Source organism: Oryctolagus cuniculus, chromosome 1 (assembly GCF_051225735.1).
Source record: "Oryctolagus cuniculus isolate XC-2025 breed Fujian yellow rabbit chromosome 1, ASM5122573v1, whole genome shotgun sequence".
NCBI classification, from domain to species: Eukaryota; Metazoa; Chordata; class Mammalia; order Lagomorpha; family Leporidae; genus Oryctolagus; species Oryctolagus cuniculus.
In genome coordinates, this window is record NC_142867.1 from 225,853,668 (window position 1) to 225,872,738 (window position 19,071).

Below are 19,071 nucleotides of genomic sequence, written 5' to 3' on the forward strand. Positions count from 1 at the left end.
TAATTAATTCTGCAGCCTTGGGAAAGCTACCCACCCTCCCTGACCTCAGATTCCTCCTGCACAAAAGACAAATAACAGAGGCTCCCACCACATGCGGTGTCTGTGAGGATTAGTTGAGAAAACTTCCCGGTAAGTGCCCAATAAATACAGCTGCTCCTCTGTCTCCAAGTCCTGCACCCAGGGATTCAACCAAGGACAGAGAAAAGCATTTGGAAAATCAGTTACATTGTTGCCGATTTGTGCTCTGCAGTTTTGCCCACAAGGGATAGTGTCTGTGTTGAGCATATAATGACCCTTTTTTTCCTTTTCTTTAAGATTTATTTGTGTATTCCAAAGGCAGAGTTACAGAAAGGTTGGGGGGGGGGTGTGGAGGGAGAGAGAGGGTGCTTTTATCTGCTGGTTCACTCCTCAAATAGTTACAAGGGCTGGAGCTGGGCCAGGCTAAAACCAGGTGCCCAGAACTCATTCTGGGTCTCCCACGTGGGTGCCAAGACCCAAGGACCTGGGCCATTCTCTGCTGCTTTCCCGGGCTCTTAAACAGGGAGTTGGATTGGAAGTGAGGGAGCCGGGACTCGAACTGGCTCCCAACCTGGACACCAGCACCATGGGCGGTGGCTTTTCCCTGCGGTACCACAGCATTGGCCCTGTGGTGACCCTTCTCTGGTTACTGTTCCCTGAACACTGCGTTCTAACCAGGATTCACAAAGCATCTACATTGCATTATCTGTGAGTCGCCTAGAGATAACTTCAAGTCCACGGGAGGATGCAGCTAACTTATGTGCAAATACAACACCATTTCATATGAGGGACTTGCACAGCTGCGAGTTTTGGTATCCACAGGGGTCATGGAGCCACAGTGGCTGTGGATAGATACCTGGGCTCGCTGTGGTTGTGGCCATTATTGCTGTTGTCACTGTTTTTCCTGTTGATGGAAGTAGAAGTTGGGGGGATAGGTAGCAACACGTGGGGGTGGGGGAATTTTGTAGGAGTGAGAAGTCCAAGCACTCATTTCCCTTCTGCAGTATGTACCCTACAGGAGTTGGAGGAAAGCTCCCTTGTTACAAAGTTGAGGCAACTGAAGTCTAAAGAGAGGAGAAACCTCCAGCCCCACAGTGAGGTGGTCCCAGGCCAGGAATCCATTCATCCATTCGTTTCCGGGGGCACCTGCTCCACCACATGGAAGCCATTCGTGTGATGTAAGACACACGCGGCACACACCGGAAATCTCATGCTTGGCATTTGCCTTGTAGAAGCTTTTGCAAAATGCTTTCAAGAGAAATGTGTTTTTCAAAGGGACGTAAGAATATGCATGCGTCTACACATTTGAGCTAGAGAAATACAGCAAGGCTCATCCAGGGACTATCTGCAGTGGGGGCAGGAGAACTGGAGGGAAGAGAGGAAGGTGTAAATTTTCTGCAAGCCGAAATGTTTCAAAAGAGAAAGATCTTTTTTTGGTTTTGTTTCTTTGCTTGTTTGTTTCTTAAGAGAGAAATGTAAGGGGGGTGTGGTGGTGCAGCAGGTTAAGCTGCAGGCTGGGGCCCCCACATTCCATATGGGGGTACCTGGCATTGGGTCCTGCCTCCCCTTCCAATCCAGCTTGCTGCTAACGTGCACCCTGGGATGCAGCAAGCGATGGCAGAAGTGCCTGGGCCCTTGCCACCCACGTGGAAGACCCGGATGGAGCTCCTGGCTCTTGGCTTCAGCCAGGACCAGCCCCAACTGTTGCAGGCATTTGGGGAGTGCACCAGCAAATGAAAGATCTCTCTCTCTCTCTCTCTCTCTCTCTCGATCTCTCTCTCTCTCTCTCTCCCTCCCTCTCTCCTCCTGCCCCCTCTGTCACTCTTTCAAATAAAACAATTAAATCTTTTAAAAGAGGGAGAGAGAGAAAAAAATGTTTAGGAATGTTTGCAGTGTCATTTGCAACACTGAAAAACTGGAAACAAGAAAAATAGTCACAGATAAGCAACAGATTGAACAAATTACCATCTTTCACAGGCTGGAATGCAAGGGAATAATAAAAAAATAATGAACAATTCTGAATGTAAGAATATGGAAAAATCTCTTGTATGACTAGCAAGTAAAATCATTATGCAGAATTGTAGGTATAGTTTGGATCTGTTTTGTGTAGACTTTAAAAATGAATATGCAGAATAGAAATGTCTATGAAGGTATTTCAAAAAGCTCATTGAAAGTGGAATTAAGAAAAATTTGGGCCGGTTTGCTGTGGCGTAGCAGGTAAAATCTGCCACCTATGGTGCCAGCATCCCATATGGACGACAGTTCGAGTCCCAGCTACTCCACTTCTGATCCAGCTCTCTGTTATAGCCTGAATAAGCAGTAGAAGATGGCCCAAGTCCTTGGCTCCCTGCACCCATGTGGGAGACTCAGAAGAAGCTCCTGGCTACTGGCTTCAGATCGGCCCAGCTCTGGCCACTGTGGCCATTTGGGGAGTGAACCAGTGGATGGAAGTCTTCTCTGTCTCTGCCTCTGCCTCTCTGTAACTCTGCCTTTCAAATATATAAACAAACCTTTTTCAGAGAGAGAAATTTATCTTGGTGCAAAAAACTGAAATCCATGGGGCCAGAGCTGTGGCGTACCAGGTTAAGCCACTGCTTGCAGCATCAGCATCCCATATGGGCACCGGTTTGATTCCCGACTGCTAATTCTCTGATCCAGCTCCCTGCTAATGTGCCTGGGAAAGCAACAGGAAATGGCTCAAGTTCCCAGGCCCCTGTACCCATGTGAGAGACTTGAAGGAAGCCCCTGGCTCCTGGATTCAGTCTGGCCCAGCTCCAGCTGTTGTGGCCATTTGAGGGAGTGAACCAGCAGATGGAAGATTGTTCTCTCTTTGTCCCTCCCTCTCTTTCTCTGTAACTTTCAAATAAAATAAATAAATCTTTAAAAAATGAAAAAGATATTCATGTATATAAGGAGTCTTCAAAAATTCATGCAAATGTGCATCATGAAAAACACTATTCACGGATTTCCAAATCTTTTACATCACAATAAACTTATCTTTCAAGCCATTTTCCAGAGCTTTTTGAGGTACCCTATAGGTCAGTCACCCCTCTGTATCCACCGTGTCTGTGGGTTCCATATCCACGGACGGATCCAACTCAGGAAAAATACTCAGAAAAAAGGCCTTTTTGTGCTTGTTATTGTTCCTTAGACAATACAGTATAACACCAGCTTACCTAGTGTCTACATCACATGAGGGGTCTCCCCAGAGTTTATGGAAATGTATATTATCTTCAAAACCATTTTTCCATAAATACTAGCCTTTTTAAAAGTTTACTCATTTGAGAGACACTGAGAGAAAAACACAGGGGATGGGAGGTGGATTAAGAGAGAGCTCCCATCTGCGGGCTCACTCCCCAAATGCTCGCAGTGCTGGGACAAGGTCAGGCCAAGGGCAGGAGCAAGGAATTCAATCCAGGACCCCCAAGTGGATGGCAGGAACTCACTTTACTTAAGCTATCATCTCTGAGATGCCAGCACTGTAGGCAGCGGCTTTACCTGTTATGCTACAGCGCCAGCCACTGTGGGGGGATTTTTGATAAAGTGTTCAGCAGGATTCACGCTCAAATTGGAGTCTACAAGAACAGAGGTGTGCAAGCTCAACCGAGGTCCAGCAGAGGAACCTGACTCTTCCCACGCATCTTTCTTGCTTCCAGTAAACCTTGTCATTTTTTGTGGAAAGCCAGCCTTAAGCCAGCCCTAACGTATCTGGTGACGGGAACAGAGGTTTTCTGTTAGTCTGGCCGGAGCTGGCCTATCTTTAATGTTTGCTGTGGCTGGAGATGCCGGAGGCGCCAAATAAATGCCTGTGTTCTCCGAGGTTATTTTCTCTCCTTATTGTCTTTGTTTTTCCCAAGAATTCTTTCCTCAGTAGAGTCTTTCCTCTCTGAGCTCTGATCCACCTGCTGATGCAGTGGAAGGAGTTGGGCAGGGCAAGCATTTGATACCTTACGATGCGATCCCACTCGTTCATTACTTCAAGTGGGCTTTGTAAGATTCCACTTGCTCATTATTTAAAATGGACTCCGAGTCCCTGAGCTGCGACCTTCAGAAGAATTTCTTAGCTTTTTTCATTCTCTTCCTCAGTGGGGAATCCCACAGGAATCTCAAAAAGAGTCACAGATCACTGCTTACCTGAAAAGGAGATGAACTGTGGAAACCCAGTAAAACAGTGAGTTAAGAAGTTACCACTAGCCACAAAATAAAAGTAAAGTGGAGTTATAAGTCAGGAGCTGAGGCAATGCCTAACAGCTGCGAGGGGGACACTCCTAATCACATCCAAGCAGACATCTCTGGTCAGTCAGATAACAGTGCACTATGGGCAATACCCTCCTACCCACGCTGGCTGGATAGTTCAAACATTAGTAAGGCGGGAACAGTATTGACTGGACTGTTCAACTCTAAGCAAGGAGGAAACAACATTGGTTGGAACTTTGAGCCTACTGCCCAGAGTGACAGCCTTCCCACGACTTCCTGCCTGTAAGTGACTGATCTGAGATCCGTCTCTACACGGAGCTCTGAACCTTGAACACTGACACTCTTTTTCGTGACTGTGATACGAGCCTTGAAAACGCAGCTTTAAAAATAGTGTTAGTCATGTGTAATATAATATAACTATGCTGTGACCCTATGTTTCGACCCTATGCAAGGTATCTGTAAATAATGCTGGAGACCTTGATGTACATATACTATTATAATTAGATAGCCCTTAAAATTACTTTAACACTATATACTGTGATCTATGGATTAATGAATAAGTTCAAGTAGTATTATTGATATTGAGTCCTCTAGTCATTAAGGAAATAGTGTTACTCTGATAGTTAAGTATTATAGTAAGTAAGTTAAGTAGATAATAAGTAGTTATGTTAAGCTAAGTGATTCAGTAAGTGTGTTAAGTTAGCTATAAGTTATGATAAGTGATATTATTGACATTATTGATAGTGGTATTAGTTATATTGATAAGTGTGTTAAGTAATTATGTTAAGTTAGGTGATTAAGCTAAGTAGTTACGTTAAGCTAAGTAGCTAAGTAGTTAAGTCATGATTAAGTAGTGATGTTAAGTTTATTAAGTGTATTAAATAGTATAGATTGATAAGTATATTGATACTGATAAGTGTATTGACCTCAATGAGCATGCTGATGAGTAGTATTATAAAAAAAAAAAAAACCTGGTGTGTAAGCAATAAAATCTCTCATTGGAAAGACCGTCTTGTGTCCTGGTGTTCCTTTCTTCCCCATGACTGAAAAGTCGTACATCACACTTGCTACTGTCGAGCTGCGTGACAGTAGGCGCTCGCAACATCCTCCTCTTCCGAAAGACAGGAAGGCTAGAGGAAGGCCGAGTGGCCTGAGACTCCTTTTCCCAGATCAGATGAGACTCCACTTAAGTAGCTCCCTGGAGAGCAAGCTTTCGTTAGACGCAACTCTCTGGGTCTAGTCCAAAATGGCTGCTTTCCACCTGCCCCTGGGGAGGCAAGAGGGAGTTTTTCTCTGATCATCACCATGAGAACTTGGTAGGTTCTTGGAGATAAAACCCACAAAAATGTGGGCTCCACCCATCTCCAAGAGGAGGTCCTGGGAGTTTCTAACTCTGCCTGGTCCACACAGAGTCCCCAGCAGCAATGCGTCGGGAGCTCCTCCCTTCTGCCCCCAGGAGGCTCTCCATAGCTGTGGCTTCTCCTCTCTCTGCAGTGTGTAGGGTGGTGGTTTGTCCTGGGACTTCAGTTCTCCCAAGGATCGAAGACGAAGCATTGATGTTCAGTTTGCTCAGCTTTTTCTTACCGTGAGGGTGCAAGCGACAACTTCTAAGATGTTTACGTGTTGTGGAAGCTGAAGCTAGAAGTGTGTGTCTGTGTGTGTGTGTGAGTGTGTGCAGTTCCCTTCCCTATCCATAGGTTTTATAGCTAAGTGTGGATTGAAAATACTCGGGATAAAAAAATTCGGGTATAAAAAATATACTGAACGTGTACAGACTCCTCCCCGCCCTTCTTCTCGGGGTATACAGTGTAACAACCTGTTCAGGAAGCATGTACATTGCATTGGGTATTGCAAGTATAAGGAAGGAGGGGCAGGGCAAAGAGAAGACAGGATAGGAACTCAGACAGAAACTAGGGAACAAATCCGGAGAGGTGGCTAACCACTGGCACATGGTAGCCCAGCATTCCTGCAGGCTGCGACTTACAGAGATCTTTGGCGGCGAAGGCAGGGGGTGGGGCTGGGCTGGCTTCTGAGGGCAGGCTGTGTGCAGGCAGTAGGCAGGGTGTGTTGTAACCCAGCTGGCTGGAGGCTATATGGAGGGAGGTGTCTCAGGAATGCAGGGGTGGGGTTGAGCTGGTTGAGGAAGATGACTGAGATATCTGCATGGAGCCGGGTCTGGGGTCACGTAGGCAGGGAACTGAAATAAATCTAAAGCATTTGTCCTTGCTCCATCAACAAGGAATCTAGAGATGATTGAAAGCACACAGGAGGGGACAGGTTCCACACTCATACGGCGCCGCTCTACTCCTGTTCAGGGGGACTTGAGTACTCGGGAGTTTGGTGTCTGCTGGGGGTCCTGGAACTAACCCCTGCCAGCCGAGGGCGCACTGTGCACGCACAGATGAGGTTTTAAAAATGCAAAGGTTTTAAAAACGCGCCCTGTTTGCCATTCTATGTCCTCTCCCATGGGACACACCGTCCTCCAACAACATGCCTGTGAGATAAGCACTGTGGTCCCCTTTTACAGACAAGAAAACTGAGGCTCGAAGGAGACGGTGCTCATTTGCTCAGTTCCAGGCAGCTAGAAAGGTGCAAGGCTGGTGTTCAAACCCAACTGGCCTAAATTTAGTCCTGAGCTCCCTCCCCTCCACCCCCCACCAAGGTGCAGGCACGCTCTTGGTGGCCTCGGCTGCCAGCGTCTGTCCCCAGATGCACACACAGATGCTGGGGGTGATTTAGTGGCAGGCCTGTTGGAAACTTGGCTCGCAGCCCCCATTGTCTCAGCATTTTGTAATCTGGTCCTATGCAGGGGGCTGGGGGTAGAGGCCACTTTGCGTGGGAACTCAGGCAAGGGTGGGGGGTTGTGAAGCCTCAGACTGGGACCCAGGCCAGCAGAGCTGGGGCTCAGCCAAGGCCCTAGCCCCCCGGGAGCACACAGCTGGATGGGGCCGTGCAGGCTGGGCCAGATGTGACCAGGGACAGCCACGGAGCTGCCGGCAAGTCAGTCGACTGCAGTGGGGAGTGACCAGGAGGCATCCCCAGGGCCCCTGGGCACCTAGGAAAGAAGGGAAAGGAGCCCATCCACAGAGACGGAGCAGGGAGGCTCCGTGGATGAGGGCGCCCCAGCGTGGCGAGACCCGAGATGGGCAGGGACTGGCCTTTCTTGGTGGCGGGAAGACCACTGTGCTGAGGTCACGTGTGACCCATTTGGGGGCGTTTCAAGCTGCACAGCCTGTCCAGAACCTTCTGCCTGCAACGAGGTTGGGGATATGGACCAAGTCCAAGGCAGGATGCCAAATGTTGCATGGGCCGTATTCCTGCTTAAAAAAAAAGAAGAAAAAAAAAAGTACTCATTGTTTATCTGAAACTCGAATTTAACTGGACATCCTGTGTGTTTATTTGCTCAATCCGGCAACTCCAGCCCTGGGGGCAGCTCGGACTGGGGGTCCTTGGAGAGCTGCTGAGGTGGGAGGGGACAGGATGGGACATGTGGGGGAGGGGGAGACTGAAGACAGAGCTTAGCAGGGAGCTGCGGCGGAGAGGGGTGGCGGATGCACAGGGGTGTATCAAAGTGGTGAGGTCAGCGGGCCCTGGCAGGTAATTGGGTGTGGAAATGGAGGAAATGGGGCAGTCCAGAATGACGTCCGAGTTCCCGGGCAGCCAGACAGATGGTGGTGACCTTTCCCGAGCTGGCAGTGAAGGGGGAGAGGCAGGTTCGGGAGGAGCAAGGAGCAGAGGCCGGCTTCCCACAGGCTGGATGCAAGTGGGCCGGGGGGCCATCCCAGGAGGGCTGTCCCGAGACAGCTGGAGGCAATGTGGGGCTGGAAGTGAGGCATGGGGCCAGCGCTACAGGGTGGCATTTGGAAAAGAGCAGTCTTTGGAGCAACACGCAAGCCCTGGGAACGGATCACACCCTCGGGAGAGTGCAGAGGGCAAGAATGGAAGGGCCTGAGAAATCCCAACAGCTTCGAGAAAGCCCAAGGAGGAGAAGCCAGCAGCTGAGACCTGGAGGCAGAGCCCAGAGAGGGAGAAGACACATGGGTGGCAGAGGGGTGCTCCTGACAGCCTTCCCCCAGAAAGCTGCAAGAGGAGAGAGCCGCAAGGACAGCGAGTGTGACAAGGTCAAGTGCTTCCAAGACATCAAGCAGTGTGAGGCCAAAACCTCGTGCAGTGGATCTGGCTCCTGGGGACCGGCAAAGGCAGGGCAGTGGAGCAAGGGCATCAGCCGGGTTGCAGGGGTTTTGCGGAGAGCAGGTGAGACGGACGTCGCGTTCATTTGCTTGAGCCGCGAGCCACTTACACGGGGTGGATTGGCCGTCGGCATGTGTCTCTTTCCCACTGTGCCGGCAGTGAAAGAAGAGGAGCAGGTGTGATCCACTCCTATCAATAAAGGAGGCCACGGGAGGCCCTTCTGCAGAAAAGAGATTGCCACAGCTTCTGGCAGCCGGCACGCGGACAGAGGCCACAGCCTCACATCCCAGCAGAGGGGATGCCCGTGCCAGTTCGTCCTGAAACGCCCCTGAGAAGCCCGGGTCTCGGAGGGACTGGTGTGGCCGGAAGTCTGGGCACAGAGCAGTTGTCTCCCAGCTCTCCTCCCTCATCCCGGGCAGCCACTGGCACAGGCACAGGCACATCATTTTCTTCTTCGGGGCCTGAACCAAAGAGGCCCCAGACTCGCACAGCCCAGGTAGAGTGGAGAACGGGACTGCGGGCAGGGGTTACGGGTGTGCCATCAGCCCTCTTTCCCTGGTCAAATCCCCAGATCCAACAACCGGAAATAGAGCCACAACGCCCCACGCCAAGCAAGACATGGAAGGACAGGATGGACTCCGATAACGGTGGTGATAGTTCCACTCTTCCTTCCACCTCCTTTCTTTTTATTTTTTCTTTTTAGATTTACTTATTTATTTGAAAGGCAGAGATACAGAGAAAGAGAGAAGGAAAGAGAAAGAGAGAGAGAGAGGAGAGAGAGGGAATCTTCCATCTGCTAGTTCATTCCCCCAAATGGCCGCAAGAGCTGGGGCCAGGCCAAAGCCAGGAGCCAGGAGGTTCTTCCGGGTCTCCCATGCGGGTGCAGGGGCCCAAGGACCTGGGCCATCTTCTGCTTTCCCAGGTGCATTAGCTGGGAGCTGGATTGGAAGAGGAGCAGCCAGGACTAGAACCAGCACCCATACGGGATGCCGGCACTGCAGGCAGCAGCTTAGCCCACTAGGCCAGAGCGCCGGCCCCTAAGGAGAACCCAGGACAGTTTGGTCACCACACAAGCTTCCTTGTGCGTCTCCTTCCTTGTGTGCCACGTGTTCCTCCCACCCCTGGCCTGCACCACGGATCGGCTAGCCTTCCTCACAGTGCACCTCTTCCCCGGTGCCACACCTCTGGAATCACACACACCTGTGGGAGTGGGAGTGGCTTCTTTCACTCACCGTGATGCCCATGAGACCATGCAAGTTACTGTCTCCTCCAGTAATGCACTCCTTTTTCCTGCTGTGTAGTATTCCATCAAGTGGGTGTTGCGCAGTTGGTTTATCCGTTCCTCCGTTGGAGGATTTCCGGTTTGTTGTTGGTTTCAGCAGCTCACACACAGAGAGATTTCTGTATGAACGGAAATTGTCATTGCTTGAGAGTTGAGTCTCTGCTTACCTGGTCAGCACAGATCTAATTGTACGAGAAACTAGCAAACTGCATTCCAAGGTGCCTATACCATTTTGCATTCCTACCAAGAGTGTTCCGGGGGCCCTGCGTCATTGCCAACATCTGGTATTGTCAACTTTTATTTTAGCCACTCGAATAGGGGCAAGTGGCATTTCTTGTGACTTTGGTTTGTGAATCCCTAATGGCTACTGAGATTAAACATTTGCACTGACTTGCCACCACATAGCTTCTTCAGGGAAGTTTCTGCTTAGGTCCTTTGTCCATTTTTAAACTTTTTAAATTGCCATTCTGGTGCTTTTGTAATTGTGATAAAAAAAAAAAAACAAACACTTATTGGGTCGGTGCTGTGGCTTAGTGGGCTAAGCCTCTACCTGAGGAGCCTACATCCCATATGGGCGTCAGTTTGAGTCCTGGCTGCTCCACTTCTGATCCAGCTCTCTGCTATGGCCTGAGAAAGCAGTAGAAGATGGCCCAAGAGCTTGGACCCCTGCACCGCGTGGGAGACCCAAAAGAAGCTCCTGGCTCCTGGCTTTGGATGGGCACAGCTCCGGCCATTTGGGGAGTGAACCAGCAGATGGAAGACCTCTCTCTCTCTCTCCCTCTCTCTGCCTGTAACTCTATCTCTCAAATAAATAAATAATTTTAAAAAGAGCTTTAGGCCAGTGCCACGGCTCACTAGGCTAATCCTCCGTCTTGCGGCGCCAGCACACTGGGTTCTAGTCCCGGTCGGGGCACTGGATTCTGTCCCAGTTGCCCCTCTTCCAGGTCAGCTCTCTGCTGTGGCCAGGGAGTACAGTGGAGGATGGCCCAGGTGCTTGGGCCCTGCACCCCATGGGAGACCAGGATAAGTACCTGGCTCCTGCTTTCGGATCAGCGCGGTGCGCCGGCCACAGCGCGCCGGCTGCGGCGGCCATTGGAGGATGAACCAATGGCAAAAGGAAGACCTATCTCTCTCTCACTCTCCACTCTGCCTGTCCAAAAAAAAAAAAAAAAAAAAGCTTTATAAAGAAACACACGTAAGGTGAAAATTGCCATTTTTCAGTGTGTAGTTCTTTAGTGGTAAGTGTATTCACAGGATTGATGCAGCAGATCTCCAAGATGCTGAAAACTCTACACCCATTAAACACCAACTCCGCGTTCCAGTACCCCCCGGGCCCCGGGCCCGGGGCAGGAGCATAGGCTGGGTAGAGTGGGGGCAGGAGTGGGGGTGTGGAGGCAGTGAAGAGAGTGTTCCAGGGACCTTCGAGTCCCATTCAGGAGTGTGCGCTCGGAGTGTAGATCAGGTTTTCCCAGGTGCACCTCCGAGCGCTGGCCCTGCTGCAGGTTTATGAGCAGATTCAATGAGGAACGCAAGACTTCTCAGAGCCCTCAATGCGCTCACTGCTCCGTGCTCCCGGGAGCGGGCAGGTGGGCAGCGCTTCCAGGATTTCCTTGACCGTAAAACTCCCACTTCACAGAGCTCTTTAGAGCAAGCTCTTTAGGGCTTCTCAAGACCCACCTTGGAAACGCCTGCTGGCCAATCAGTGAGAAGCCTTTGTGGGCGGGAGGAGGGGCAGGTGCTCTCGAGAACGCTCCCTACGGGGCTGGGGAACAGGGTGGGGGTGGGGTCAGCCTGGGGGCAGGACACCATGAGGAGGGAGCCGATGCAAGGGTCCAAGGGATAGGGCAGAACCCAGGAGGCTTTGCCCAGAGGAGGGCTGGGTTCCGGACACATCAGTGAGGGATGAGGGGTGGTCACCAGGCCACCAGCCGTGCCTGCTTCACCTGGGTGGCCCCATCTTCTTCTGGCTCCTTGGGGTGGCTCTTAGCCGTTCCCACCGCGCCCAGAAGACAGGACAGTGCTGCGCTCCTATCTCCAGCCAGAGCCGGGGTTGAGCCTCGTTGATCCTGCTTGGCCTGATTTCCTCACAGATCTGTTATAAAAACCACCAGAATTGGTTGGAGGAAATTGCTAGAACCCTCAAACCTCTCCTGATACGCAGCAAACCAATCACTGACACCGGCGTGGTGGGAGAAAGTGGGGATTTATCTCAAAGCGCAGAGCAGGGAGCAGGGCCACTATCACCAATTCCCTGGTTCCCCGAGGGGTTGGGGTGAAGGTTCCCATGGCTGACGCTGTGCTTGAGAGGTGTGTGTTTAGCTCACGTTCAAGTTCCTGGCTGGTCTGTAGTGCCCATGGCCCTCTCTTGGCTGGTTGGCAGTATCGTGTCCTTTTAGGAATTTTTTAAATAGTTATTTGTTTGAAAGGCGGAGTTACAGAGAGAAAGAATCTTCCATCTACTGGTTCACTCCACAAATGGTCATAACAGCCAGGGCTGAGCCAGGGCTGAGCCAGGCAGAAGCCAGGAGCCAGGAGCCAGGAGCTTCTTCTGGGTCTCCCACATGAGTGCAGGGCCCAAGGACTTGAACCATCTTCCACTACTTTCCCAGGTGCATTAGCAGGGAGCTGGATCTGAAGCAGAGCAACCAGGACTCAAACCGGCACCCATATGGGATGCTGGTACTGCAGGCGGTGGCTTTTAAACACTATGCCATGACACCAGCCCCAAGAACCCCTGAATTCTGGGGGCTTCTGATTCTAGTTACTCAATGAGTACATATTTTGGAATCCATGGATAGATGGGTGGATGGACAGACAGACAGGTCAACTTCCCAGCTCCCAGGAATACAAATTGTTTCTCGCTCTGTTTTCCCTCTATTCTCCTTCCCACTGGCCTAGTACAAGGTCAGGTCTTGTCCATGAGCGTATGTGTAGCACCCAGCACAGGGCTTGGTAGACAATGCAGGCTCAGGAACATTGAATGAACCCAAAAACTCATCAGCAGGCAGGCAGGGCTCCTAAGTTGACCACATACCCTCTGAGTCTCAGTTTCCCCACTCCGTGGCACCCACTCTGAGTGCCAGGCAGCCATGACGACACACACAGTGACTCCGGGTACAGGTGCACTGACCAGCAATCTCACCAGCCTGGCAGGAAAACGCCAGTCCGCTCAAGTAAGCAGTTACATGTTATCCTCAACGACAGGAAAACCTCAGCTGCACGCCTGTCGTGCGACTGTTTGCCAGACCCAGCATCTGATTTTGCTAAGGCTGCAAGACTAATCCGTTTAGTCGAAGCTCCTAGTCGTAGGGAAAGGAAGTGAGCAGTTACTGATGGCCCCTGGGAGATAAAGATCGAAAGTCTGGTCAACTCCTGGTCAGAGAGCTTCTGGGAGATGAATCATGGCCCCGTCGTGGCCAGAGCTGAACAAGGATGGCAAGCGCAGGACTTCCTTGGAGGTGGCGAGCCCCCGTCACTGGAAGCATTCAAGCAGATGTAGGGTACTCGTAGGGGGGAGGTTGTACAGCAGATTAGAATGAGAGCTTTCTTCCATACCCTGATGCTCGGGGCTCCGACCCAGCCCACGGTGACAGGCTGCCTTCTGGTGCTGGCCAGTCTCAGGGTTGCACACATGCTGGCTCTCTTAATTTTCCCGACAACCCAAGGACGGAGTTAACCACAGCTCCCCCACCACACACCTTTTTTTTTAAGATTTATTTTTTATTTGAAAGGCAGAGTTACAGAGAGGCAGGGGGAGAGAGAGAGAGAGTCTTCTATCCATCTGCTCACCCCCCCCCCCCCAGATAGCCACAACAGCCAGAGCTATGCCTATCTGAAGCAAGGAGCCAGGAACCTCCTCTGGGTCTCCCATGTGGGTGCAGGGGCCCAAGGACTTGAGCCATCCTCCACCACCCTCCCAGGTCACAGCAGAGATAGAAAGTGGAGCGGCCAGGACTCGAACCAGTGCCCACATGGGACAACGGCACTGCAGGCAGCAGCCTTACCCACCACGCCACATCACTGGCCCCACAGCCCCTTTTTGCATAGAAAATCAAGCCTCTGCCAAATTGTTTGCCCCACATCACTCCCCTAATGGGAGCAATAGCAGCAGCACTGGTTCAAATTGTAGCCGAGGCCCCAGGCTACGTAATCATAATAATTCATTGACTCTTCTCCACTTCTCTCTGAGGGCGATGTTACTCTCGCCATTTTTGCAGAGGAGGAAACTGAGGCTTGCGGGGGGTGGGGGGTGGGGTTAAGTCATTTGCTGAATGTCAGAAAGGCAGGAAGCAGCAGCATCCAGATGTCAAACGCGACACAAGATCTGCCTTGCAACAAAGCCCAGGCTTGTCCCCGGAGCGGCAGCCATGAACTCAGGTTTCAGGCTTTGTCTGATGTGTGGTGTGTTTTGTTCTGTGGCTCACTGTGGAGATAAAGCAGGCTCCTGGCAAAGAGCCCTTCCCACTGACTTCCTGTTCTGGGAGAGAAGAGCCAGCCCAGGGGAGGTGGGGTCAGCGGCAGCTCCTCCCACCTGGGAATTGCACCACTGTGGAAGCAGCTACAACAGAGAAGGGTTGGCTATGTCCAGCAGGGGTCTAACCTGCAGAGAGAGAGAGAGAGAGAGAGAGAGAGAGAGAGAGAGAGAGGAAGTACAGTGGCAGCAGTATGGCCTGGGTTGCGGTCCAGGCCCGGGTCCCTTGAGGGCCAAAGGTCTATGCCTCCAAGATACCTGGTGAAGACAGGTGCCAACATTGTGCGCCAGGCACTGAGCAGTTGTTTTCGCTCCTCCTCTCCTGACATTGACCTAGAACGCTTAGCCAACGCTGAGTAGCCCGGATGCCTGAGGATCACTCCAGCCTCAAGTCGATGCTGTTTCCCAGCTCTCTTCCTCCCCAGCCCCCTCTCTACAGTCTCAAGGTCCATCTGAAGCCACTGTCCCTCCCAGCACCTGAGCTGGGCCTGGCCCTGGCATGACAACTGGGAGCTGCAGCAGCGCCCCCTGCTGGCTGGTGCTAGAACAAAGGTCCGGGGTGGCCTCTGCCTGCCTGACCCACGTCGGGGAGGTTGGTTGGCTGGTTGGTTTGTGCCTGCCCTTGCAGCAGAAATGATGTCGGGCATCTCGCAAGGAGGCAGAGCATCCAACCAGAGCAGACGACACTAGTGGGGACAGAAGGAAGGGTGCAAGGAGGCAGGGGTGGAATTAAAATACTGTTGTGGCGAGAAGACCGCAGACTTAGAAAATTCTGAGGCTTTTCTGATCTACCCCGAGCGCAAAGGTATGAGAGGGGATTGCACCGCCAGGGCCAGGCAGGGACTCATCGTTCTCTACCCATCAGTTCTACAGGTGCTCCTGACACGTGGGCAAAGCACAGAGTTCATGCACAACACACACGCACACACGCGCACACGCACACGCACACACACTCGCTTTCTCCTAGAAGTCCCATCAGGATGTACAGGGGAGGAAGACCCTTCTAATGATGATTTAAAAAAAAAAGATTTATTTAAAAGTCGAAGTTACAGAGTGAGAGGGAGAGGCAGAGAGAGAGAGAGGTCTTCCATCCACTGGTTCACTCCCCAGATGGCCACAATGGCCAGGGCTGAGCCCAGATGAAGCCCAGAGCAAGGAGCTTCTTCCAGGTCTCCCATGTGTGGGTGCAGGGGCCCAAGCACTTAGGCCATCTTCCACTGCTTTTCCCAGGCCATTAGCAGGGGGAGCTGGATTGGAAGGGGAACAGCGGGTACATAAATGGGCACACATATGGGATGCCGGTGCCGCAGACAGCAGCTTTACCCTCTAAGCCACAATGTGTGCCTCCTAGTGTAGATTTGATACGTGGTTCAAATCCAATTTTGAAACTAAGGAGAGTCCCCGTGTACTCTTCCATTTTCCGTTGCTATAACAAAATACCCAAGGCTGGGTAACCGCAGAAGTAAAGAGGTCTCTGTATTCTGGCCCATGGACTGCAGGTGCACGGGCCAGAGGCTACATCTGGGGAAGGCTTCATGCTGACAGAGTCCTGAGGCAGCGTGGGGCATCACGCAGCACGAGGCAGGGAGCCATGCGTGTTGTGTATCTCCTGGTGTCTCTTTTCATACACTGCCCCAATTCAGTGACGAGACTGATCTGATGATCTTATCTGATCCTATTCACCTCTCCTTGTTTTTTTTTTTTTTTTAATTATTTTATTTATTTGAGAGGCAGAGTTATAGACAGAGAGAGACAGGGAGAGAGAGAGAGGTCTTCCATCTGCTGGTTCATTCTCCAAATGACCACAATGGCCAGAGCCGGGCCTATCTGAAGCCAGGAGCCAGGAGCTTCTTCCAGGTCTCCCACATGGGTGCAGGGGCCCAAGGGCTTGGGCCATCTTCCACTGCTTTCCCAGGCATATTAGCATATTAGCATGGAGCGGGATCAGAAGTGGAGCAGTCAGGACTCGAACCGGGATGCCGGCGCCATAGGCAGAGGCTTAACCTGCTACACCACAGCACTGGCCCCTCACCTTCCCTCTTAATAGCTCCCAGTGGGGGTCACCTTGGGGGACACCTTCAGACCCATCCAAACCAGAGCACCGAGGACATGACCTGAGGCTCAGACCTGCATTTGAAAGATCAAGAATACAATTCTGAAGGAGTAGCACCCAGAGGCTGTTTCTGTGACTGGGGTTTGTGCCCTTTGGAATACGTGCCAGGAAGCGCTTCTGACCCAGCAGGCTGCTTTCCCATGGCTATACTTCGGCTGCAGAGGGGCACACAGTGGTGAGCCAGCAGGTAGCTCAGCAAAGGAAAACAGCCCGGCCGCTTATGCAAGCCCCAGGACAAACCAAAGGCTTAGGCGCAGCAGGGAGGAAGGCTCCAGGGGAAGAGGCGGAGTGGGAGGGGTCAGCGATGTCCTTGGTGACGCCTCATTGGTCTCTTGTTGATGCCAAGATGGTCCCAGCTCCTCTGGCCCAGATCCTGCCCACGGTGCAGCCCACCCTCTGCTGGCTGAGCCGAATTCCCCTGGAGGGTCAGGGGCTTCCCTCACTGGGGTTCGATTTGCCAGCGTCTGTGCACCCTGGGGAAGACTGGGCTCTCATCAGGGTCTGTCCCCTAGGATTCCGAGTCTTTCTCCTAAATGCTGAGCTATGGGGAAAAGCAGAGTCTCGCTCACCTACCCGCCTCTCAGCATCAGTGCCTCCGAGTCTCCTGCCAAGAACGGACGCCTCTGAGACCCTGCCTGCCAGGTCCCGCCTCCTGTGCTTTGTGACAGCTCCCCCGAGCGCCCCGGCCCTCAATCACTGAGTCAGCATCACAGATCCTGGGTGCCTCCCAGACGACGCCGAAGGCGCCTCTGTTGTGGTCCAGCGGTATTGGTGGGAACTCACAGAGGAGACGGCGATGGCGCGACTGGGAAGCTGGGATGCTCTTAACACCCATGATCCTCAACTCAGGGCTCTTCGGCGTGCAAATGACAAAACCACAGATCCACCCCAAGCGAAAGAAGGAAGAGGGTGAGATGTTGGCTCAGAGCTGGCGTCAGGGACATCGGGATCCAGAGACTCAGCCCTGGCACCGAGACTCAGCTTCGTACCCCATCTGCTGCCCACATCTGCCTGCTCCCTGCTTGTTCAGTTCTCAGGCAAGCTCCCCCTGATGGAGAGAGACAGACGCCGCCCCCCCCCCCCCCCGGGCTCTATCCATCCCCCTGAGCCTGCCAGCACTGAGTTCCCTCCTCCCATTGGCTCTCATCACAGTCTCAGCCAGGTTCAAGCCCATCTCTGAGTCAGTTGCCCCTGACCGGGAAAAGAATTACGCTGAATGGCTAGGTCCCGTTCTCCGCTCACTGCTAGGCAGTCCAACCACCTTGGCTGAGGTTTTCGGCGTTTCCTAAAGAACACAGGGGCCTGTGACCAGAGAAGAGGATGCTACAGAGACACACACATATGTGGCCTTTCTCGCCGGGGAGCCCAATACCACTGGCTTCCCAGGAACCAGCGCCAGGGCCGCCGCCGAGGGCCGAGAGATGTCCCCGAGGCTGTGGGCTCTGTCTACCTCCTTTCTCTGGGAGGTCTTCCGTTGTCCCCTCTGACTTCCTGTCCGTGAGGAGACACGGGCAACCCCAGGGCCGGGTGACACAGGCTCACAGAATCAGACCCTCGGGGTTTGAATCCCAGCTCTGTGCTCATGAACTGAGGGACTTGCAACATTTCATTCCATCTGTCTGAATCCTGCTGTTCTTCCAGGTGAAGCTGGGCCAAGACCTGCGCCAGCCTGCTGGATAGCAGGTGCCAGAGCTTCGTGGGACCCTCGAGAACCCTGAGCCCAGGCCACGGTGCCACACAGGATGGCAGCACCTTAGAAAGCTCAGCATGAGTGGCCAGCGCCATAGCGTAGCGGGTGAGGCCGCCGCCTGCAGTGCCAGCATCCCGCGTGGGCTCCAGTTCCTGTTCTGGCTGCTCCTCTTCTGATCCAGCTCTCTGCTATGGCCTGGGAAGGCAGTAGAAGATGGCTCAAGTCCTTGGGCCCCTGCACCCGCGTGGGAGACCCAGAGGAAGCTCCAGGCTCCTGGCTTCAGATCAGCCCAGCTCTGGCTGTTGCAGCCAACTGGGGAGTGAACCAGCACATGGAACACCTCTCTCTCTCTCTCTCTCTCTCTCTCCTTTTGCCTCTGTAACTCTGCCTTTCAAATAAACAAATCTTTTTAAAAAATGCTCAGCATCAGATCACCATCTTTTGTAAATCCCTGAAGGAAGCCAAAGCCGCGACTTGAAGAGATGCCTACACGCCTGCGTAGCTGCGTCATTCACAAGAGCCAAAGGCAGAAGCACGCGAATGCCCAGCAACAGCGGGGTGGCTAAACAGATGCGGTGTAGACTGATGGGTTCAGGCCGTGCTGCTCAAGGGAAGGACTTGGAGAAATGGGCTGGGGGTGCGGGGGGATGGGGGCTCTCTGGCCTTTCCCTGCAGCAGGGCACGGGACCCCTGTGGGAGAGGTGCCCTCCCTCTGCCTGGAGGGATGGAGCATCCTTACTTGGACGATGGAGGGACACGGGGAAGATTCCGGAAGAAGAGACCTTGCGGCGCTTCCCGGGTTTATCAACCTTGGGTCTTCAGCCCAGCGCGTTCTTCCATGAGGCTACTCTTCCTCAAACCTAGCGCAAGACACTCAGATGTGGGTGATGTTTAGCCGAGTGGTTAAGACTGGTAAGATGTCCACATCCCACGCTGGACTCCCCGAGACTGGCACCCAGCTCCAGCTGACCCTTGGAGACAGCAGCGATGGCTCAGGTACCTGGGTTCCTGCCACCCATGCAGCACTTCAAAAACTTTGTGGGAAAAGCAGAATTAAAAGGTAAGCTTGTTTGAAATCCATGCAGAGCGTTTTTCATAATATGCAATCT